Genomic DNA, 23,710 nt, shown 5'->3' with positions numbered 1-23,710 from the left:
CAAACTTGTTCAGCCACTTTGGAAATCATTATGGAGATTCCTCAGAAAAATGGGAATAAACATACCACAAGACCCAGCAACTACACTCTTAGGCATATATCCAAAAGATGCCCATTCATACAACAAGGATGTCTGTTCCACTATGGTCATAGGTACATTATTTGTAATAGACAGAACTTGGAATCAACCTAGATGGCCCTCAACCAAAAAGTGGATTGAGAAAATATGGCACATTTACACAATTCAGCAGAAAAAAATGGAATCTTAAGATTTGCAGGCAAATGGATGACACTAGAAGAAACCATCCTGAGTGAGGTAACACAGTCACAAAAAGATAAACATGGCATGTACTCTCTCATACATGAAATGTATACATTCGTCTGGGGAGTGCCTGGCTACAATCCCATGGCCAGAGAGTCTGGGAAACAGAACCTTCATTCAGTGGCTGATGGAAGAAGAGGTAGACTCCTACAGCTAAGCACTGAGCTGAACTCAAGAAAGCCAGTAACAGAGAGGGAGGACTGATGACCAAAGGGATTAAGACTGGGCTGGTTTAACCCCCAGAAACAGTGGACCTGACAGGAGTTAACTCTTGAATCCCAGGCTGATGCCTGGGAATCCAGCATGGGGCTGATCAAGACCCCCTGAATGGGGTTGTCAGTGAGGAAGACCAGGTAATCTATTGAGCCTTGGGCTGTAGATCAGTATTTATCCCAAGTATACAAATGGACTTTGGACTCCTATTCAACAATGTGAGATGCTCTTTAAACCTGAACTCTTGGGGGGAGGTTCTAGGCCCTGTCCTGTATGAAATGACAGACTATGGGCACCCCCAAGGAGGGCCTCTTCCTCCCTGGGGAAATGAGGGGACATTGGGGGTGGTTTGGGGGAGGGCACAGGAGGAGGGGAGGGAATCGAAGAGGGACCTGGAACTGACTTGTGAAGCAAACTTGTTTCTAATTTAAATTTAAATTTAAAAATAAATAATAAAAAAGAAAAAAAAACTACAGAGTAAAAAAAATTGTATCAATAAATGAAAAACCATACCAAAGTATAAGACAATATAACTGAACAATATAATAAAAAAATACACAAACCTGTGATGGGTTTGATGAACAATTTTTATGGTTCTTGATCATGGAAACATCATATGTCAATCACTACAGTGTCATGTCAGTCAATAGAGTCTAATTGAGGAAACCAGAGAGAACACAGTTTCTCCTCCACACCAACTTCATCTGTCTACTGGGAATTCTTGGCTCCATTGTGCCCCCTAATGAGCTCTCCTGCAAGTTGCTTTGCTGCTCTATTTTCATGGACGTTTGCACCATCTGGTTTAATCTGTAACATATTCATACAAATTCAGACCTCACATTGTTCAGTTGCATTGGTTAATGATTATAATTAACCTGAAGTTTCTCACTGAATGTTTCAGAGATTGATTTTATGCAGTTCCTATATAATTATCAGTGTCCTTCTCAAAGCCAGACTTTTCTTTTTAGATTTGCATCCAGTTCTAGCAGTTCCTACTTGAAATATGATGACAACATGAAGCAACAGAATCTTCGGTCCCTTCTTTATGACAAACATGGGGAAAGCACCTGAAGTCAAGAAACACAAGGACGGTGTGCTGCCTCCCTGCTTCCATATATGAGTTCCTGGGACACTCAGACAGAGGTGTCAACAGAAAGAGGAGGAACAACTATGGTACCCATCGATTACTTAACAGCTTCAGAAGAACATATTCACATTGGGAAGCAGTAGAAATAGAGTGCATGTTTACTATGATTCAATCTGTTTCTCATTCTGCATTTTTATTCACTTAAAGAATGAAGGGAAAGAGATCTGTTTGTCAAGGATCCTCATGGGGGGAGGGTATGTCTCCTTACACAGCTTTATCTCACCCTATCTACATTCCAAGTTCAGCATCCTCCTTTTGCTATACAGAGCCTTGATTATTAAACAGTTTCAGAAGCTGAATGTTTTCACCAATGAAGAATGTTTTGTAATGTGCTCCCTTAAGTGAGAGAAGCCAACACCACTATTTTGTATTTTGTGTGCATCCATGGTTAAATGTCTGAAGTGGAGCTACAGATTTAAACAAAAATAGGTACTCTACAGAATGTGAGGCTTTTCATACATGTTTTGCTCTACCATCAAGATCACAAATAATATGGAGGTAATCTTCCAAGATGAAAGGAGATGGTACCATTTCAATGCATGACTTCTCTTCTATCACTGGTCAGAATTGATGTTATGTCCATTTGATTGTTAGACAAACATGAAACAGCCTAAGTGCAATATTCTCTTTTCATTGTAGGGTAACATTTATCCCTAGAGTTCAGGGTGCTGGAGGAACTTCTTTTGGCTTTCAGTACCTCGTTTATCCTGGATAATGGGTATAATGTTATGCTTCATACTGCAGTATGGTGGAATACTATTGGATATCATGGGTGGTGCCCAACAGTTTACCAGCCTTCAAGAGGTGAGCATGCAAACCAGCCAAGATTTTATGAGGACTCCAAGTAAAATTCCTGATATTAAAACTCCAACAGGTATCTCTTTCACTATAGACAGAAATCTACAGAACCATTTATGACTTTGTCCATCACCTGCAACAAGTCATAGAGTAGCAGGAAGATCATAAAGAAGCTGTTTCCCAATTGTCTATCTAATTTGCTTAGGAAAATTCAAATTTTCCCTGTAAGGAGCCTCGTTCTTTAGTTACTAGAGCCTCCTACATGGTTGCTGGTGTGACTGAACCATGCCAGAATGATGGCACAGAAGAGGATATAGCTCATATTCTGGCTGTCCTTGAGGCCTCCTTTATATTTCAAATGCATTATTTATAAAAATAATATAAACTTAATCTTCCCAATCGTCCTCGGTATAGTAAAGTTCCCTCTAAATTACCTTCGACTTGCAAGATGTACTTTCACTGGCACAGTCATTGCTAATCTAGAAGCAGTGACATAGACACACCAATTTCTGGAAACAGAGGTATGAGCACCTCTGTTGATGCTCACCAGAGCTGTTGATGAAAGGATCATCCCCCTTATATTCCAGCCTTGGAAACCCGCAGCTATGACCCCAGTGAAATATAAGCAGGGGTCAAGTGTCAGACTCCATACTCACAGGATCCACAACATGCCACTCTACTCTATCCTTAATCCTAAAAAAAATGAAATTGATTACTACTGCCTCATGAGAGAGGTTAAAACACCTCCCCCAAAACTTAAAAAGACCTCTTCCAACAAACTGCCTTTCCTTGTTCTTAGCAAAGCAAACTGGACTTTGAAAGGGACCTTGTTTTTTCACATGCTGTTGGTTTATCTTTTACTAGCCTAATCCTAGTCATAGCACATTCCCTGCTACTTCACCCATAGATCTAGTTCCTTAGATTCAAGAGGTATTTATATCATAATGAATTGCTTCAGTTTTTCCTATTTTCATTGTTGAAAAGGAATTAAGTCAATGGATGGGGTCCCTGCAAAATAGCTCATCAAGGTGTGGTTAAGCTTAAGGGCATCCTAAATGATTATCTCATTATTCTCAGCAGTCCTTTTGAAATCTTGACAAAAATCCTATGTCACCCTGAAGTAAAAGAAGAAGTGACACTTGTAATGATCAATTTTTAGCAAGTCTCCTGTCTAATCTTCTCTGTCATCACAGTCACCTGGCCCCTTCCTGCTCCCCCAGGGTTTCTGACACACTCAGGATGTGGTTGCAGAGTCGTCAGATGTCAGTCTGTTGAACTCCATATAGGCTGTGCTGGAGGATTTGTCTGTAGTTAGAGTGACCTTGTCCTGAAATTTCTGATTGTAGACAGTAGCATCATTTTCAGGATCAATAGCTGCAATTCACTCCAGGCCCTGTCCAGGCTTCTGCTTCACCCAATTCATTTAATAATCAGTGAAGATATAGCCAGAAGCCTTGCAGGACAACTTCACTGAGGACCCAGGATTCACAAGTTCAGCCCCAGACTGTTGCAGCAGGACCTGGGAGTGGACACCTGTGGAGAAAAAATGGCAGGGTGTCTACATTTGTCTCCTCAGTTCCTATTCCTTATTCAGATATGTAACTGGAAAGCCCCTTACCTGTAGTTACCAATACAAGAAAGAATGGTCCAGCTCCCTTCCATGTTGAGGACCTGGGTCTTCTGTAACTATGGAGATGACTCTGATCTTCTGTGCTGAGGTGTGGATATCCTTATATTTACCATAATAGACTACAGTAATTTGAATATTCATGAAGAGGCTATTTCTTACATTTGGACCTAGACATTCTGGACAAGAAGACACATTGGTTAGCAAGCGGGATCCTGAAGTCCAAGATCTCATTATCTCTGAGGATATGTATAGCATCCTTCTTCCATGGATTCCCTGCAGATGCCGAGGAAGCAAAATCATGACCTGAGATCTCCATAGGTTTCATGACTGAGGTAGTGTCTTCACCTGGGACAAGGCTCTCAGACTGATTTACAGATGATGGCTGTGAAGATGGCAGTGATGGGAAATTTAAAACCAGTTTAGTTTGAAGCTTACATCCTCCTTTCTGTTATTTGCAATTAATATTTGCCAGTCCACCAGATTACATATTAAGAAACTCATCCAAATCTAGATATACTTGAGAATTATTTACACAACAGTGATTATTTCAGCAACTTCACAATAACTTCATTATTGAAATAAACTATATCTTTGTCAGCAGAGGATCTCATCATGAAGATATGTTTATACAAACAGCACAACACATGTTTTTTTATCCACAAGGAATAGGGAAGTTATATCAGTTATAACAAATGGAAAAAGTAGAGATAAATGTATTACTTAAAAACATCTCAGAAATCAGACATTAAAGGAGACTCCCATCAGCAAATTTTAGATGTTGTTTGCTTACATAAAACTATGAATATGGATACATGATGAAGTATAAGTGAAATTGTTCTAGTATAATAAAAGAGGAGGGAGAAGAAAATGAAGGGTATAGATTCATGGGGAAATAATAGTGTATGAAATGCAGGTGTATGAAAATTTTAAAAATACAGGAAATTGTTATCTGTACACATCATATTTATGATTTTTGAAAATTTATCCATGTATAAAATATAGTATGATCATATCTATACCGATTATGTCCCACTGGTTTTTCTTGGCACCTTCCAATATGTCTCTGTCCCTCTTTGTGACCGCTCTTGTTTCATTAATAAATAACAAGCTGAATCTAATCAGTTCTACCTATATACACATATGTGGAGTCTTTGAACAGTACACCAGAAAGCTCTACACAACTTCCAAATAAAACCAATAACATTTTCATCACCAGTCATCAATGCCAATAGATTCTCTGTTTGATGTGGGTCCTTTGGGGTTTCTCTCCAAGTATGTAATTTTTAAATATGTTATACTATCTTTGGTGGTTTGAACAGGAGAAAAACCAACCCGGGTGTATGCATGAACCTCAGAGGGCAACCTATGGAATTCAGTTCCTGCATTTTATCCTGTGAGTTCAAGCAATCAAATTGATGTTGCCAAGTTTTACAATAGACATCTTTACCCACTCAGATATTTTACAAGATTTGATGGAAGAAAAATACTCAGTGATACTTTGTAAAAAGTTCTCTCTCACAGCACATTGTGCATTTTTTCTTTCACTTGTCTTTTGCCTATATACCATCGTTACAAGTTGTGTTTTTTTGGATTTTGTGTGTGCTAGTGTGTAAGATTATTTATTGTTTTATTTTCGCTTGGTGTTAACTCCTTTCCTATAATTTCTTTTTCTCTTTGTTTTTAACTTGTTAGAGAAACACAAGGTGTAGAGTTTGGCAGAAGAGGATAGTGAAAGGTCTAGGAGGATTAGGGGTAGGGTAATCAGTGATCAGAATGCATTGTACAAAATTTTTCAAATAAAATTGTAAAATGTAAAAGTAAGCTGCATGAAATAAACAAGAAAATATAAACCCATAAAAAGTGTAGCAGCAAATTTTTACTGTTTTCATGCATGGAAATATTACATGTGAACAACAGCAGGTTCAGTTCAGCTAGTAGACTCAAGACAGGATACCAACGAGGCAACTCAGTCTGTTCCACACCAAACTTATCTCGCTACTCGGATTCTGGGCTCCATAGGGCCCCCTGATTTTTTGAGCTCCCCTGAAGGTTGGTTTTTCATTATTACACTGAAATTACACTATCTGCCTTGAGCAGTAGCACATTCCTGCAGCTTCATTGCTCACAGATCTCAGCTGCAGGGAGAAATGGCTGTTTTTTGTCTGAAGATGCTGACTGGAGTTTTCAATGATGTATTTTACGTTTTCTGTATAGTATCATCAATTCCCCTTATTCTTGGACAGGGTTTGTGCTACTTATGTTTTTCAGATATTGAACATATTAACAGAAAAAGGATGGATTTGGAATATGTTTCCCAAATGGCACAATCCAATAGCACTAAGTGGGACTATATGTGTATGTGTATTATATATCTGATATTTAGCTACAATATTAAAAATAAATGAGTACTACATTAATTCAGGTTATTCATGCATATTTCTCTCTAATATCATGTCATGAATCAGATGCACCCAATGTTGCAGGATTGAAGGAGCTGGGAAGAGTGTGGTACATATATTCTCATCTGTTTATGGTCAGGATTGATATGATGCCTTGAGGTCTGTCATTTCACCTGTTTTCATTATAGAGAACACTTATCCCTACAATTCAGGTTGCTGGATGGTTTTTACCTAGACATTTCACAATCTTGGTTTATAGAGCTGCATTTCATACTCCAGCCTATGGGAATCTGATGGCTATCATACTTTGCAATGAACAAGTGTGCATGCCTAGTTAAATGCTATGGAGACATTGTCCTCTTACATTTCACAAAATTCTGAGAACTGTGAGAATACAAATAGATACTGTTAGCTTAACTCCTTAATTAATGTAATATTAGAATTACAGTATGTGCATATCTAGTGCAATGAATATGAAAGTGAGCAAGAGTTTTCCTTGAGTACATCACACATTGATTTCTAGCTTTTTGCTTTTTCTCCCTCATTCATCCCAGCACCTGTGTGGACAGAGCTCTACCATCCCTGTAAGAATCTATTCGCTACATTCCTGTTCATTAAAAGGAACCACACTTCAATGGTTCAAGTGTCACTTGAACTTCCATATGGTCAACCATATTTGTGATGCTGAGGAGTCACATTAACCATCCTGGCCACATCAGACACTGGCAGAGTTTTCATGCTGATGTGCATTCCATACCAATGATCACCAGGAATGTGCACAGCTCTGTTATCAGCTGAGAATTTCTGGGTCAGTTTTCCCCAAATGTTGCCCAGTGTCCTAGAGCTCAGATACACTCAAGCTTTACTGATACATTTTTCACGAACTGTTTATCCTATACAACAGCTAGAATGAATCCATTCTAGATTTTGTTGATCTCGTTGTGGATTTTATTTAACAAATAACCTCTCCAATGTTCTGCCATGGAGATCTCACAAGACAACTGCACCATAGTCTCCTAATGTACTGAGACTGGCAATGAAATCTACAAAGATAGTTGAAATCTCCTCAGTGCACATATTTACCTGCTTCTGCTTCCCTTTACATCTTAGAGATTGCTGGATTCACAGTGCCCCCTGCTGGTTCTCAGTACTAGCTTGCATAATTTCTCATACACAGACCCCTCACTATGTCTTATATTCATCTTCTTGGTCATGTGCCTTGAGATGCTGAGTAGAGATTTCAAGGAAGGATAATGAGATGTGCCTCAAAAGTTGTTTCCGTGAACCACAGTCCTTTATCCATGGAGCTGCTCTAATGGGCTCCTGCTGTTGATTCTAACTAAAGAGATCTCAACACTCACAATACTACCAGGACAATGAAAGGACTCACACAACAATTGCACAGAACATTGAGAAAATGAGTAAATATTGGTACATCTGAGGACCTGGGTGACTCTTATGAGTTGAAATAATTTTAAACTTAGTATTTAAGCATGTCTGTGTTTCCAAGAATGAATAATGAGACACAGCACTACTTAGAGACAACGAAAATGGACAAAATATAGAAAGAGTCTGAATCTTAGAGATCCACCCTGGAAATGAAACCAGAATTACAGCAGAGACATGGGCCATGAAGATAGCCTTCATGTTATCTTGTAGGATAGCAGTCAATAAGCTGATATCATCTTTGCTGTAAGGAACAGAGACCTATCTGACTGTGTCTATATATGAGTAAGTCTGGAAGAGAGAAGTTATCTCTGATGCCTCTGTCCATGTTCTGAAAAATAATCTGAGCAGAGAAATAAGTAGAAATCTCCAGATTCCTACCTTGTTACTGTTAATACAGGAAGTAGAAATGATCAAGACTTCAATAGGCAACCAACAAGAAGTTGTTGGTAACACTGCAAACATTTTGTTCATGCACTTGACAATATCATACATAAACCTAGTCTGTCTAACTACACTGTTCTCATTTATCAAATAGCAATCAGTACACAATTTTGGAGGGGGAACTCCAAATTTTCTTAGTCAAAATTTGTTTTTGAGCAATAAATTCTGATTATAATTTATCTCTTCCCCAAATAATCCTAGATCCCAAAGCATATAAATACACAATTGTGCTTGTTTTTATTGGTTTTAGGTGTAAGACCTACTGTGAAGTGTGTTTCACAAACCAGTAATATTCTACTGAATTTCATCATTTTTCCTAGGCATGTAAGTACCAACTGCATATAGTTTCTTCTTCAGGATTGAGAGACCATGTCCAGTATCCACTCTCAGGATTAGAATCCAATGTGGTTTTAACATGTGCAAGCCCTGTGTTTTCTTCCACAAACTAATGAGTTCATGTTTGTACCAGTCCTATTTTGTCTGAAAGTGACTGTTTTCATGTAATTATTCAATACCTATGGATCTTAAAATCTACCTGTCTCTTCTCTTGCAATGTTCCCTGTGTCATGAACAGAAAGAATGTTTATGAAAACCCACACTTGAGAAAGAACCACAGTTTGAGAAATTGTGGACTGGTATTCCATGTTTTTTTCTAATTTTTCATTTCTATCATCAAGGCTGTATGTAGACATGTAAAGACTTAAATGGAGTGAAGTTACCCATTTCCTATAGATCTTTCTGAATATAAGATGTTGTTTGTGTCTACAAACAACTCTTTTCTCTCCCTGGATATAAATTCTTGAAACTCAGTCTCCTCTTTCTCAGATGTAGGTCATGACTGCTAAAGATTTCCAAAGACTTGGATGCATTTGCTATAAGCTTGATGAATGATAACCGTGTAGTCAACTAAATGGCTACCATCTCCAAGGATTAACAACAGAAGAAAGACTATAATTATCTAGGTTAGGGATCACAAACACTTAATCTTTATAAAACACAACAGATTCTCATTTCTGAAGAATTTTTAAAAGGGGCCTCCTTTGTATAACAAGAAACCACGGATCTGAAACTCAGAATGAGGAGAAAATCCCAGAGGCTATCAGGAAATGTGTGCCCACTCCTGAACCCATAAATTGTAGAAGGAAGACACAGAGGCTGAGAACCAGCCTGAAATACTGTACAATTGTCAGCTGAGGCTGTGTCTCTGTGATCTCTGAGCAGAGTTGTATGTGGTGGTGTCTACAGTGTTCACACTGGTGATCTGGAGGAATTTATGGTTCATGGAGTTGTCTCTGGAGATTGTGAGTCTGTTATGCAGGGATGAATTGTACCTCTTATTATCATCCCATCAAATGGTTGCCAGCCAGTACAGACTCTTCCGTGATGTCTGGTGGATCCAAGTCACATCCATACCATATGTGCTCAGTGAAAACCCAGAAAAAGAACAGGTAAGACTGAGGTCCTAGGAAGGAGGGAACAGCTCAGGGCCAAGCTCCTTCTGGGTAACATGGGACAGGATATCTTTGGAGGGAATAATAGAATGTAAGGTAGGTGCTCAGTGAATTATGGGAATTCATTCTCTAGGAATCCTTGGCACTCACATGCAGGCACAATCAGCAGCAGGAATGAGGGAAAAAGGGCCATGGCTGCTCACCATTGAGTTTTCAAGCCCAGCCATATCTTTTCCACCTATGCTTGTTTGGAGCCAGTAGAGATTTGCATTCCCTCACCCTGAGCTGACTCTGATGGAGGAATTAAATTTTGGGTCTCATGAGTAGCCAGTCTGAGATGAAGTACACAGGATGCCTCAGGGAATTTCATCTCTAAATACCATAGAAAGGAACCCACATAAGAAGGGCCAGGTCCCAAGTATGAAACACATCTGATGAGTACTTTGTTAATGCAGCAAGAAAGAGAAAGTTCCATTTGTAGGGTGGCAGATACACAGTATATATATTTCATCGACATATATTTCATACACAGTATTATATTTCATCGACATTACTTATCTGACAATATTCTGCCTCACATATATGCTATTTCTATTCATTTAACATTAGTATCTTCATATTTATACTGCCCTCTATTTCTTTAAACTTTAAAAACTGCAGTAACAGAAAACATAAACATTAGGCAAATTTTCTCAATTGTCTCAGATGCTGAACATCCTGGAGGATGGGAAGGAGTACAGAGAATGATGAAAATCACAAAACACAGGGCCTAGGAAGGTTTTTCAGAGAATCAGTCATGTTAAATAATAATGAATTCTGCTTTTATTTTGTGACTACTGATATTTTAGGACCTAGAAAGAAAATTATATGCTTGTTTTTGGACAACTTTCACAATAGCTTTATGATATGAACATAATCAAAATGTGAAAAGTAACTTGAGTGAAATACTAATTATTTTAAGGTGTGCCACATCAAATATTATTCTTTTTATGAATAGAATACTTTCCTATTTACATTTTAAATAAAATTTTGAAAGATAAAGCCAGCAAGATGTATCTGCTCCATGAATATTTGCTTAACGTAATATTGTTGTAAAACTGCAAAAAGAAACCAAGTTAGATATACAGAGTGTGAGCTGAGAGTTTTGTGTTGGTGGTTTTTTTAAGGTAAACTGTTATATTGGGGAAGTTGAAGATCCCAAAGGAAACAAATTCTTAGCCACGCTCTGCACCTGCTCCTGGGCTGGCCCTGAGTTACAGGCTGTTGTGGGTCTCCCACTGGAGATGAGGTCTAATGCTTTTCCTGAGCCCACAGCAGGGAGTTATGCATGCCTGACTAGTGTTTTCCCTGAGTGTGGTCATCACAGTATATGAGGCTGTCACTTCTAACACAGAAGTGTGGCTTGAGGACAACTCTTCCTCAGATGGGTTTCTGGAGGTGAAGATGAAACTGAACTTGGATGACAATCTTCTGTGACTCCATGATAACCTCATTATCCCAGTAGCACAGCATTTTCTCTGGGCAAACCCAACCCCAAAAAGTATCAGAGTGTAATGGAGTAACAACGGCCAGTACAGATAATGACAAGATCTCTGAGTGCTTCAACAGCACAAGTGTTGACATCTAATGTGGTACCTAAGAACAAGGACAGTTGGCCTCTGTCAGTCACAAACAGTGACAAGCTTTGCATGTTTTCTAGAAGTATTTTAGGATCTAACCATGATGACAATAGCAGAGTCATTTCTGATACTATAAGTCGCAATCGAGCTTCATGAATAAAAATCAACATAAGTTCTCATCAACAAAAGCTTGAGAAGACTGCTGTGATAAGCCATGCAGGAATTCTCCAGTTTCCCCTCATTTTTCCATGATGTCAGCTGTCCAAAGGAAATAACACTCACCAAATGTCATTGCTAGTATGAAGCCATCCATATTAGTCACACTACATCATATTTGTTGTTGGAGGGATCGTCTGCTAGAAGAATTTGACTAATCCCTCTCCAGTGTACAGACATCTCACAGATACTAATCTATGGTGAATCTCTAATGCCAGGTCCCATCCTTGTTATGGTTCCTCAGTTTATCAAAGCCAAGTGCTCTACAGCAACAGGTAAACCACATGGAACCCATGACTGATGGAGGTGAAGGTTGTCAGTGCAAGTCGGTGCTCCATGAAAGACTTGAACTGCAGACAGGGTGTGGGGAATGGAAAGGCTGTGAATATGAGGTCAGAGATTAATTGTCAATTTTCAACCCCTCTTTCAAATTCTGCCAGTAAACAGAACCAGATCCTTAGAAAATTGTGTTGAATATAAATGGAAGAGCAAATCAGCTGACCTCCAAGAATTATATTTAGAAATTGTTTCTTTCACCTTTTTCTTTACATTTTCTTCTCTTGTTGAAATAGATTTTCTCATACTCTCATGAATGTCATGAAAACCCAAAAGTGGAAACCAATATATACAAACAAAGACGCTGTATGATACAACAAATAAACAAACAAAATCAATGCCCTGGTTGAACAAGACAAATAACCACCAAAAATGCCATTAAGTAGATTTTGTATACGACACCTACTACATGATGTGGAAATCTATTTGAGAGTGGTCTTATTTACCAGTGAGAATTCCTTGAACAAAACTAAGTTTCCATTTGCAAGTGGCTCTAACGATTTCCACATGACCAATCTATCTTCTACAAAATATTCATCCAATATCTGTAGAAGCGTACACTCAGGTTATCACCAACATGAGGACATTTGGGTTTTTGTTGTCAATTTAAAACTGCTCACTCTCTGAGCCTTACATGCAGATTGACCAGGAAACTTCTGAATATAGTGAGAATATATTCATAAGCAAAGTCATCCAGATCAGGATCTGAGAATTCCCAGTAGAAGCACATAGGAAGGACAGTGCCCAGACCACACAGCAGCAATCCCTTAGCTCCAGATGAGCAGCGGAGCTCTGAGTTAATGCACCAAAGTCAGAACTAGAATTATCTAATTCAACACAGAGCATAAAATACCATGTTGAATGCAGGAATGAAAATATTTTTACTAAAATTTCAATGCTATCACTTCTTAGCCCTGCAGAAGAGAAGCGGGGTTTGGACAAATCACAGTGCTAAACCGTGACTGAACCTGGCTCCCCTTCCACTTGGTTCCCTCTGATTACTAACACTATCCCAGTCAAGGGTCTGCCCTAACCTCAGTATGAGGTAAAATCCACCTGAGGTTCCTGAGCTTACCCAGCAGCTGATCCTGGTAACCATAGAGAATCACTCTTCCCTCATAGAAACTTTCTGTATTTTGTTCAGGAAGGACTCGGTGGCATATTTGTTTTAAGAAATTGTTTCAAAATCAGACTTGTTTATTAGTGGAGACATGATCAATTACTAGAATCTATAATTGTTAAGAGGAACCTCAGAAAAGAGTCATATGGTGAAGGCACCTACATTACCCAGAAAAATAGCCATTATCTCTGAACCTGGAATGAGCACCCCCTACTGGTCATTCGAATCTGTTAGGGAGGTTTTTGTCTGGGCTCACACTGAAGATTCCTCACTGTGTTGCATGTACATTAATAAGTCACCACATCCTCAGTTCTCAGGTTGTTCATTTGCAGATAGGCCATATTTTGGGAATCATCTCTGGAAATGGTGAATCTATCTTTCACACAATCAGTGTAAGAGCTTCCATAATGATTACTTTTAGTGCTTACATAAGCAACTCACTCCAGCTCCTTATCTGGAGCCTGTCGGACCCATTGCATGGCATAATCAGTGAAGGTGAATCCAGAGGCCGCACAGGAGAGTTTCAATGAGCCTTCAGTCTTCACTAATCCTCCACCAGACTCAACCAGCTGCACCTCACAGTGGACACGTGCAAACAGAGAGGATCCTGATCAAGAAACTGTCACATGTGTCTACTGTCTCTCCCATTTCTGTGCACTCAATCACTTGGTATCACTTTTAACCAAATATTACCTTTTAAAAGAGCAACAAAGAAAACCAGGTGCAGCCCAAACCCCATGTTGATTTTCATGTTTTCAATGTTGGTTACTGAATGGGAAGACAGGGCTAGAGTCCTCTGCCTGACCTGCAGTGTCAGGGCAGGGCTTGTTTTTATGAGCACAAGGAGGCCATATTTGCTATCTTCCTGCTATATCTTATTCTCTGGTGTGTGAGTCTGAGTTGCAGCAGATAATAGTGCATATGTATGAGAGACAGTGAATTAGTAAGGGCCATGATTTCATTAAAATATTAGTAGTTATTTGTTTATAAAAAGCTTCAACAGCCTTAATTGAATATTTTCTTTCTTTTTTTGTGTTTTTCAGTTTTTTGATTACTAAGGAAGAAAAAACGACTAAAGTACATTTGATTATAAATGCTGCTGAATTAACTCAACATATATCTTTTAAAAATGCCTTGATTTCAAAATTTAAGTATAAGGATATGTTACTTTGGAAAAGAGATTTTGTTTATGTTTCTACAGTAAATAGAAATCTATGGATTCCTTCCAGGCTTCTGTGGTTTGATGAACTGGCACTTCCCAGATCTTAGCCTAAAATCCATATATGCGGGAGCACATGCCATGTTTCTCTTTTTGTGACTGTGTTACCTTGCTCAGGATGGTTTGTTGTAGAGCCATCCATTTGCCTGCAAATGTTAGGATTCCATTGTTTTTTTTCTACTGAAAGAGTACTCCATTGTATAAATGTACCACATTTTCTCTATCCACTCTTTGGTTGAGGGGCATCTAGGTTGCTTCCAAGTTCTGGCTATTACAAATAAAGCTGCTATGAACATAGTGGAACAGACATCTTTGTTGTATGAATGGGCATCTTTTGGATATATGCCTAAGAGTGGAGTTGCTGGATCTTGTGTTACACGAATTCCCATTTTTCTGAGGAATCTCCATACTGATTTCCAAAGTGGCTGAACAAGTTGGCACTCCCTCCAGCAATGGAGTAGTGTTCCCCTTTTACCGCATCCTCTCCAGCATAAATTGTCATTGGTGTTTTTGATTTTAGCCATTCTGACAGGAGTGAGATGGTATCCCAGAGCTGTTTTCATTTGCATTCCCTGGATGGCTAAGGATGTTGAGCACTTTCTCAAGTACCTCACAGCCATTTTAGACTCCTCTATTGGCTGGACGTTGGTGGCACACGCCTTTAATCCCAGCACTTGGGGAATATTTTCTTTCTTATATGCACTCTTTACTGCTTATATTACCAGATATTATAAAATAATATATTATAAAATAAGTTCATAGAAGTTTAAAAATTAAAAATTACAATTTAATAATTCAAAGGGAACTAATGTAAAGGTCAATCCATAGTGAAGTGTACATTAATTTACTGTAATGAAACTGAGCTGGGAAGAGCAAGAGGGAAATTTAACACTTACAAAGATCCACGTTTTATCTTCATTAGAGAACACACACACACACACATATATATATATATATATATATATATATATATATATATATATGTTCTCTAATGAGGACACACATATAAAAATAAAAATATATATGTGTGAGGACATATATATAATATATATATAAATATGTATGTAATATTTTAATATGATATACATATATATATGTGTGTGTATATATGTATATCATATTAAAATATTATTAGTGCAGAGGCTATTCCTTGGTAAATTCTAAATACACCACAAACTGTTTCAACATATATGCCACATGTTTGTGTTTGAGGTGTGTGTTAGCATCTTTAGCATTTGTAACATTAATTTTTCTTAACATGAATGTAGATTCATTGTCTTTGGTTATCAAGGGAAAAGACAAGTCTGTTACCTGGTCTTCAGTGCCATGGTTTCATGTCATACCAACTTTCCAATCCCCCTGGGGATGTAGGACTTGGTGGATGTGGGATCTGTTTCAAGAGGAGGCCCATTGGAATAGCCACCCTGTATTAGAAAGGGGAGTTGGGAGGTAAATGTTTAGTTGACTAATGAATTCATCAATTAGAAAAACTTTGTTATGGCTAAGAGTTCTCATGGACTATGACATGGTTGTTTCTGAGGCACCTGCAGGAAAGTGACTTCATTTAAAGCAGTTATTGCAGTGAGCTGTAGATATGAAGCCCCTTCTCCTTTGAGTCATTTGATGACTAAATGATTTCTGTGACAGGTTTCACTTATTAAGCATGGTTTTTGGGTCAGCAAAAGAATGTATGCAGTGGCATTCCTTGCTGTTCCATCTTTGCTCCTGTTCCTAAGGCCCTGATAGGCAGAGGTGTGGTCAAACCAAAACTGAAGGAAAAGAGCCCAAGAAAAGGCACAATATATAGGAATGGATGCAGAGACCACATGCTTTACATACTTAGGAAATTAGAAGCTGTTTGTTATAGGCAAAGGTAATTTATGATAAAATAAGAGATAAGCAATAAATGTACAAAATGTCAATAAAGCCATATGACATTATTAAAAAGGAATCTCCCAAATGCAGTTGAATTGGACTCCTTATTACATCTGCTGATGGACCTCAACCTATGCTTAGGAGTATTTAATTCCTCTGTTAGACTCCCTTACAGAATCTAATTTTCATTTGAAAGATGTTGTAACTGGAGTTAGAGCCTGGGTTATATGTACAATTTTCCATTACACTCTGAACCCCCATTTGCTGTGGAACCATGTAGGCCTTAGTTTTCAAATACAGGAATTGATTCTACTATGATGTAAACTGTCTGCATGGTGATTGACAGAGTCTTTCAGCTAGATCATTTCTCTTATTGTAGCATTCCCAGGAGAGTGACATAGATTCTAGGAACTAACTGACCTTATCCTTCTAAGGGAGGTTTCTAACTGCCATATGAGATGGTCTCCTGGGACTTTTATGTGGTTAACTGAGAGAAAGAAACTCTGAGTCAGGAAACACACTTGCTGACCTCTTTGATCCTGTTACTCAGGCTCTGCATAAGTAATTTTTTAGGTTTTCCTTTTTGATGTCTCATGCAAAAATTAACAATGTATTGATTATATGATCCTGATGTCATTTGAAAAGTCACAATAGTAAATATCAGATTGTGTCCATTTGTGTTTTCTTTGACAGAACATGGTCTCCCATATATTTAATTCATTCCTCTGTAGGGATTGCTCTGAAATATTTGTATAATATACAGGTAAGGAGGTTGTCCTAGGAAACTTGTGTGACTCTGATGGTGTTCTGTTGAGGATGGAAGCTTTATCTATTCTTGAAAAATCCACTCTATCCCCAGAGAAGTCAGCATTATGAACCTTGCATGGGTGCAGTCAGTTCAAATCTACTAACAACACCACATTCATACAACACTTATGCACTCTGTTGATGGTTCCTTGGACTGTACAGATAAGGAGACCCTCTTTTCTATATTGACACTGAGGTTTATATTAGACCAAGAGACTCCATGATGTTGTACACACTTTACTTTCCACAGACTAGAGCATGAGGACACTATGTCTGGCAGGACAAGGAAATTCTGTATACATTTACTTGGTGGAGGAGACACTTCCTGAGTATCATGTGATCTGCTGGAAAAGGTCCAGAGAGTACGGACAGATGATGATGGGCTTTGAGAATAAACTCGAGGAGGAAAATGAATATACTGGCTGGAAAACAGACATCCAAATCAAGTTTCCCCCTGAGGATGCTCATGTATGAGATAGAAACAGGCCAAAGGGGAAAGAAATTGGATTTTCTTGTCACCATTTCTTGTTTATACACAATTTGGGCTTGATCTGTTTAAATAAAAAATAATTAAATGACACTTTTTACACCTAAGTATCCCATTGTACATTGTGTTGTTTTCTTTTTTAAAGTTTGTAAGTAGTTTTCTTTAAAGATTTATTTATTTATTACATATACACCAGATTGAATTATAGATGGTTGTCAGCCACCATGTGGTTGCTGGGAATTGAACTCAAGACCTCTGGAAGAGCAGTCAGTGCTCTTAACCTCTGAGCCATCTCTCCAGCCCCTGTAAGTAGTTTTAATCAAAATAATCAGTTTGTAGCCATGATAACAATGGCAGTATTATTTCTGTTCCTGACATGCAGCCATTGTTATAGTTGTATTCAAGCATGACAAAGTTATAGCAGAGTTAACAATCAAAAGAAGTCCAAAGTGGACCTTATTGACTCTAACAACAGAAAAATGCATGTGTGTAGGTTTATAGGGTGCACTGTCCACTGGACACTGATGTTCATTTAGTGTCAGTCAATTCCAGTCTAGACTTGAGACAAAGACAATCCAGCTTCAGGAAAAAAGGCAGTGAGCATGCAGGGCTCCTGGTAACAGGCACTGGTCTCTTAAATTCCTAATTTGTACCCCATTGCTCTCCAAGATGTTTTCTGAGAAGGATGATAAAAGAAGCCAATTGGGGACACTTAGGTTTTATTAACAGGAAAATCAGAAGAAAGTCACTACATTCCCAGGACAGAGCAAATCTACAATGCAGTGGGTCCAGCAGATACAGCATTGCTGTTTTTGCCACCACTGCCATCTTGAGTTGCCATGTTCCAAAAGGGATGAGCACAAGTAGCCAGTTATACTCCCATGGCTCAAAGAAAGCTTACGTATACCAAAGAGCATGCTTTGCCCTGCTCTGGTCTTTTATTTGGAGCTTCAGGTTACATAACCTCCTATCAGAACTCTGCCGCCTTGGGCTAAGAAGCACCTTATAACTTCTGGCTATCATATCAAAGACAGAATTCCTGCAACATTACACCCTCTGGTTTTTCGTAGTTATGATGAAAAGGTAAATTAAATATAAAATTTTAAACTCATCAAGTCAGAATAGATGTTTGAATATTTACTTTAATTCTGTCCAATACAAATGGACTACATATGATAACTGTAATTTCTACTTGATAGCGACTTTGTAGTCTGTAATTTTAATATGTTGAAGTTAAAACATTCCTTTTTCATTAGGCAAAAAGGGGAAATATTATGTGGCAACCCTTCTGAATGTAGTGAATAAATGAATATATTTCGCTATCATTAGTTCTTCATAAAAGCTTCTTCGGCCTATTTAGTAAGGTGTAATATAGCAAGGAGAGAAAGACAAATGAATACAGGCATAAATAACTGTAGAGTGCAGGGGACAGAGGCTAGCTCCCCAAGGAACAAGTATCCAGGAGACCAGTAAAAGACATAAACAGGTAGAAATACATAAACAAATAGAATGGTTCAATTTAAATGTAAGAGCTCATTATGAATAAACCAATCTGTTTGTAATTAATATGTTTCTGTGTGATTATTTGGGACCTTGGGGTTGTGACACTAAAGCTTTGCCTCCAGTTGCAGCAGGAGCCCAAAATTTTGCCAAAGTAGCAAACTCTGTGCCCTGTGGATGCCAAATCATAACATGAACATACATCACTAAGTATGAAACAATAGAAAATTTGATTAATGTTACCAAAATCAATTTAAAATTAGATTCACTCATAAATAAATATGTAAACTTGGATTTATGAGGAAAGGTAAAATGACTCGCCAAAAATCTATAGTCACAACTTACAACCAAGAATTAAGTGTGATGTCAGCCCATCAAATTTAATTTCGAAAGCGATTTTAGTTTGATCTTACAATTATGCAATAATGATTTGAATATTAGTGGAGACTATCAAATTATAGTGTATTCACAGATACTCCACATACAGTACTAGTCTTTTACTTTTATTTTTTTATTAATTAATATATTTATTTGGTTTTCTTGAGACAGGGTTTCTCTGTAATGTTTGGGAGGTTGTCCTGGTGCTCACTTTGTAGACCAGGCTGGCCTCAAACTCACAGAGATCCACCTGCCTCTGCCTCCCAAGTGCTGGTTTAAAGGCGTGTGCCACCAACACCCGGCCTAGTCTCTTAGTTTTAAAGGAATACTAATATGTATAGTATATATTAGTATAGTATATATATATATAGTATAGTATATATATAGTATATATATATCTGTGTGTGTGTGTGTGTGTTTGTATCCTAATTTAATATATGGCCAGCATTGCCTAGTCAACTGATAAAGACCTACACAATTTATGATGTTTATAGAGGACATACTGAGTCAGAGTTTCATCATCTTTGATGTCCTTTCAAACTATTGACAAATATCCTATAGCACTGTAATGTAACAAACAAAGAAACACTTGGAACGATTTTTCTGTGTCACCTTCACAATGATCTTCTCTGTCATTCAGCTTCCTGCTCCTCTAGGGTTTATGACACACTCAGGATGTGGTTTCAATACTGTGTCTCTTTCACAGTAATAGACCAGAGAGTCCTCAGATGTCAACCTGCTGATTTCCATGTAGCCTGTGCTGGAAGATGTGTCTGCAGTCAGTGTGGCCTTGCCCTGGAACTTCTGATTGTAGTCATTATTATCATTTTCAGGATAAATCCTTCCAATCCACTCTAGGCTCTCCCCAGGCCTCTGCTTCACCCATCTCATAAAGGAGTAAATGATGTTGTAGCCTGAAGCCTTGTAGGACAGCTTAACTGAGGCTCCAGGCCTCACCAGCTCAGCCCCAGACTGCAGCATTTGCACCTGGGAAGGGACATCTTTGGAGAGGAAGTTAGAGTGGATGTCACTGTCACCTGAGTGGATGAACTGTCCTCAAGTCTGGAACCTGGAGCCCTTACCTGTAGCTCCTGTCACACAGAAGAGGATGATCCAGCTCCATCACATGGTGCGGACCTCTGTGCTCAGTGGTGGTGGAATGGACACTGATCATGTGTTGCTGGTGGTATGGACATCCCTGTATTCATCAACACAGAATCACATGATTTTCATATTCATGAGCAGGGTGCTTCTTAGATAACAACCTAGTGCACCTGGAGAAGGAAGAGTACACCCAGGGCCAAATCATCATCCTGTCTGAAAAAGCATCCATTCCTGAAAACTGTGCAGACAGAGCCTGTAGAAACATTAAAGACTTATCCAGAAATTTACAAATAAAACCCCAACCTGACATATATGATCCTTTTGTGACAAAATTATTTACAGGTGGTTATAGTGATGAGGGTAATTGTGATTGGAAATTTTCACAACTCCTAAATTTGGAGAATGTGCCATCTTCTTTCATATATAAGCTATTAATATTTGCTGTTTGAGCATGTTGCTTGTGTGCACTACTTGTTTGCTTGCTTTTTAAAATCTTTTGTCTTTGATTTCTATAAAAACGAGGAAAGTTGTGGAGGCCAGTGGTAGGGAGATGGTGTTGTGGGCTATACTTGGGAGCAGTTGATTGGGGAAACTATGTTCAAAATATAGCATATGGAAAAATGTCTTTCAAAAACAACAAAGTCAATAAATAATTCTTAATGAAATAAATGAAAAATGTAAAGCTGTATCATATTTAACAAGATTTTACTGTGTTTGAACATGGAGACTTCTCTTGTCACCTGTAGCAGGGATTGTTCAGCTAATAGCATATAAAAGGGCATCCATAGAGGCTATGGAATCTCCTGCATGCCCATTCTCTCTATCTCGTTTGCATTCCATTGATTATTGGCTCCATTCTGCACCCTACTGCTCCTGAGCTCTCTTGCATGTAGGTATGCCTTCGCTTACATTGAAGTTGCTTTTTTCCTTTTGCTTTTAACAAAGGAAACATATATCATTATTATACTGTAAAAAAGTAGTGGGCATGGCAGTAACAGAAAACCACCATCTCGGTCTGAAACCCTTCCTTTTTTTCTGTAGTCCTGGAAACTATACCATTTCCTTGTACATGCTAAGCAAGCAGTCTTCCACTTGAGTGTATTTACACTTGGTGTCTTCACGTTAAACAAATTAGAGACCAGGTATAGTATCATGTATCTGTAAGCTCATAAGATGGAGAAATGAGGACAGGAGTTCAAGTTCTACTATACAGCTTAGTTACTTGGAAGACAATATTAAATTCACCAAGGTTCTCTCTATATGGATATACACCTAGGAAATTGATGACTGACAAGCTGGATTCCCTGCATTCTATTCTCAGGAAAATCATAGCAGAATGAGAGAAAGGTTGTCTTAAATTTTGCCACATATGTGGTTCTAATCAGTCTTTGACCTCATATACTCAAAACACTATATTCTGCATTATTGAAACATCATCTTCAGTAAGCACCTGGATATGGGGAAGATTTACATTTCTGGATATGCTTTTATAAATTGAGTCATTGGCTGAAGTAACCCAAGGAAAAAATAAAATATCTTAGGCTATGTTCAAGGCTTTTGTTAATATCATGTTGCTGGAGACAACATTTATATATCTCACTGATAATATGTTGTTGATGGTGTCGACATCGCTGTATTTACCACCATATACTCACATTATTTGCATATTCAGGAGCAGGATACGTCTTGTGTAAGGACCTAGTCTAGCTGGAGAAGAAGTATTTACAAGACACCTGGGTCATGCAGCAGGATGCTAAGGGACAAATCCTCATCATGTCTGGGGAAATTCACCCTATAACCATTCTGTATTCCCTGTGAAGTCCCTGTGGAAGTGACAGTAGGGCCTAATCTCTCCAGAGACTGCAGGACTGAGTCAGTTTCTCGACTTTGTGACAAGAGTGTCAGATTGACTTTCAGATGTTTATTGCGATGATGGTGGTGGTACTGGAAATTTCAAACCTGATAAATTATGTGAATTTATAGCCTCCTCTCAGACACTCACTATATTTTCCTTTACACCAGATTTTTTCTAAGAGCTGACCTAAATGATCAAAAGTAATATACTTCAGAAACATTTGCTCGTCGATGTTAATTACAAAGCTATACACAGTAATGAAATCAGGGAAATAAACTACATGTCTATCAACAGGAATTCATCAAAGTGACAATGCTTAAATACATGGTACAAAGAAGATTTTCACCCAGAATCAACTGGAGATAACTATGTTAATTAAAAACATCTCTGAAGCACAAATATTATGTGATTCACTCATAAGTAGTGCTTAGATATTCCAGAGTTACACACAACTATGTATGCAAATATATAATACTTTATAAGTAAAACTGTCTATTTTAATAAAGGGAGACTTAGAGGGACAAAAAAGGATGGGTAGGGGGTGATAGAGAAAATATATGCAGTGTATAATATACACATGAATAAAAATTACAAACGTGAAAATTATTTTATTATTTGTAATGGCTAAATTATTTCAATCTTTTATACATTTATGAAATATATTATGCTCACATATTTAATCACTATGTCCCTGTGGTTCTATTAGGAGCTTCAAATAACTCTCTTCTAACTTCCTGACCTCTTTAGTTTCATTAAGAAATAGCACAGACAACAAAGTGAGTACAATTCATAATATATATATTATAGTCAAACTTTCACTATTTGCTGATGATATAGGATCTTACATAAGTGACCTGACAACTCTACCAGGGAAATCCTACATCTCATTAACACCTTCAACACTGTGGCAGGACATAAGATTAACACAAACAAATCAGTAGGTCTACTATATAGAGACAATAAACCAGAATATGGAAACCCATAAAAAGTTTAACAAAGAATCTTTACCATATATGAGCATGGAAATGTCACATGTCAACAACAGCAGATACAGGTCAACTCGTACACTCTACAAAGGAAACCACAGAGGATATAGCATCCCCTCCACACCAACCTCATCTCTCTACTGGGGATTATTTGCTCCATTACATCCCCTGATGTTCCTGAGCATTCTTGCAGGCTGTTTTTCCTTTCTTACACTGAAGTTGCCTACCTCTCTTGAGAAGTAACATATCCTGGCATCTTCAATGCTCACATAGCACAACTTCAGGGAGAAATGTCTGTTGTCTGGACATGCTGACTGTAGATTTCAATGACAACAACTTTAGTTATTCCTATACTACCA

Source organism: Mesocricetus auratus, unplaced genomic scaffold (assembly GCF_017639785.1).
Source record: "Mesocricetus auratus isolate SY011 unplaced genomic scaffold, BCM_Maur_2.0 Super-Scaffold_15014, whole genome shotgun sequence".
Lineage (NCBI taxonomy): Eukaryota > Metazoa > Chordata > Mammalia > Rodentia > Cricetidae > Mesocricetus > Mesocricetus auratus.
The sequence above is the reverse complement of the archived record's forward strand: the minus strand, read 5'-3'. Positions refer to the sequence as shown.